Raw genomic sequence first — 2,698 nt, 5'->3', positions numbered from 1 at the left:
TGCTTACGATTCTGCCAGCTCGCCGCCTTCATAATAATAATAATAATAATAATGATAATAATAATAATAATAATAATAATAATAATAATAATAATAATAATAATAATAATAATAAATGCCCGGATGCAGTACCAGACAGTGGCTCTCATGGCTTCTGATCTTAATTGATTGGAAGTGTTATCATGTACATTGTTTTGTCTTGGTATAAAAAGATGGGCTACAGCAAATATTCTGCTTACTACCACAGATTTGCTTGTCAGTTGTTTGACCGTAACCAGTTGAGTATGTCCCTTGGTGGCTGATGATATGTGCATCTCTGATCACGAGCAGAAATAGTGGGGGAGCATCATAGCCATGTGTTGAGAGGAATTCTTTGGGGTTTGAATAATTCACCTTTGGAAACATGTGTGTTTTACTCAACATCCTTAAACAAACCTTATTCAGGGACCTTTTGAGCGGGATGGGCTACTCGACCTGAAGAAAATTCTGACTGGGCCCCACCTGAGAGGTCATGCGCTGTTTATCTTGATAAGAGATCACAATGTCGCGCACATGTGGTTGTGATGCGTGTGCCTGGTGTACCCTTATCAGACAGGTAGTCATGATGGGTATATTTGGCTTCGTATGTTTGTACCCCAGTGTCACTTTCATGGCACGCACGGCTCTCTCCACTCAATAATAATGATGATGATGATGATGATGATGATGATGATGATGATGATGATGATGATGATAATGATACTACTACTACTAATAATGATGATGATGATAATAATAATAATAATAATAATAATAATAATAACAATAATAATAATAATAATAATAATAATAATGGTTTCAAATGCTGGCACAAGGCAGCAATGTTTTGTGGAAGTGCAAATCCTTAGTCAGAATTAGTATGTTCCAAAACCGGTTTTTCAATTTATATAGGAACACACAATCCAACAAGCTTCTAAAACCAGGGCCTTAAAGACTCATTTTGTAAGTTGAAAACACGCTTCTTTTGCAGCCCCACAAGGAAAGTCCTCTCAAAATTCTACTCTTGGTGGTTGCTTTGTTTTGTTTTGTGTATTTTTTTTTTGTTTCTTTTTGGTTTTCTTCACAAGGTTCGAGACGACCTAAAACTGATGAAATGCATTTTCTCAAGATTCACGCAATGTTATCAAACCGGATATTTCATGCTTGCAAAAGCGAACTTATTGGACCATTCGCCAACCTTACATATGTACAAACACACCTTCACACGCACGCACGCACAAAGGCACATACTCTTTCTCTCTTACACACACACACACACACGCACACACACACTGACACAATCTCATACAAGCCAACTAACTACGAAAGCGACTGTGAGATAACGTTGACAGGAACAACAAGTCTCTAAATGAAAGTAGAAAAGACAATAGATAAATGGTACAGGTGAAAGTTGCGAGTGTGGGACAGACAGACTTTGTCTTACCTGACTGGCTGGCAGGTTGGCCTGTTATCTCAGCTGACACATACGTACGTACATACATACATACATACATATATGCATACATACATGCATACATACATACATACATACACATAGATAATACACACATACATACATACATACACATGCACACACGCACGCACATACATACACACATATACACACATGCATATATTTATATAGATGTGTGCGTATATATATACGTGTATGTATGTGTATATATATATATATATATGTGTGTGTGTGTGTGTGTATATATATATATATGTGTGTGTGTGTGTGTATATATATATATGTGTGTGTGTGTGTGTGTACGTATGTATATGGGTTTGTGTGTAATTATATATCTACATATACATATCTACATATACTCAGATACTTACATTCATACATACATACATACATACATACATATATACATACATACGTACGTACGTACGTACATACATACATACATACATATATACATACATACATACATACATATGAACGAACAGCCAAGATTTTCAGCAGAAAATTGGTTTCAAATTTTGGCCCAAGGCCAACAGGTTTGGGGTGGCCTGCTAAGTTGATTGATTGCATCGACCCTAGTATTCAACTGATACTAGTTTTATCGACCCTGAAAGGGCGTAAAATTGATATTAGACATAAAAGACGACTTAAAACAAAAAAGGGGAAATAGCAATCCTTCCTCGTCGACACACACACGGAAACATAAATATATACACGTGTATAATATACCCATGCACAACATTTTTCTTATTATTAGGAATGTATATATATATATATATATGAGTGTGTTTGTGTAAGTGATTCTATGCATGAAGGGAGTGTTAGCCCGAGACAGAAAGACCGAGTGCAGGAGGGGGAGCGTGGAGAGAGAGAGAGAGAGAGAGAGAGAGAGGGGTGGTCATGGTTTGTTGTTACGGGAGCTTATGGGTATTTTGGGAATGTGTAAGGGTACGCAATGGTGCGTATGCGTGTAATAACACTTACATTTCAAGGAAATATATATGTACATATACATACCTATTGTAAGAATGTATACGTGTGTTTGTATGATTATGTATGTCGTTGTATGAATGTATGTATATATTTATGCATGCATGCATGCATGTATGTATGTATGTATGTATGTATGTATGTATTTGAGATTGTGAGATAAAAACTATTGTGATAATGAAAAAGATAGTGTGGTTGACAAAGAATATATATATA

This window comes from Octopus bimaculoides, chromosome 7 (genome assembly GCF_001194135.2).
Source record: "Octopus bimaculoides isolate UCB-OBI-ISO-001 chromosome 7, ASM119413v2, whole genome shotgun sequence".
Taxonomy (NCBI): domain Eukaryota; kingdom Metazoa; phylum Mollusca; class Cephalopoda; order Octopoda; family Octopodidae; genus Octopus; species Octopus bimaculoides.
Note: the sequence above shows the minus strand (reverse complement) of the source record.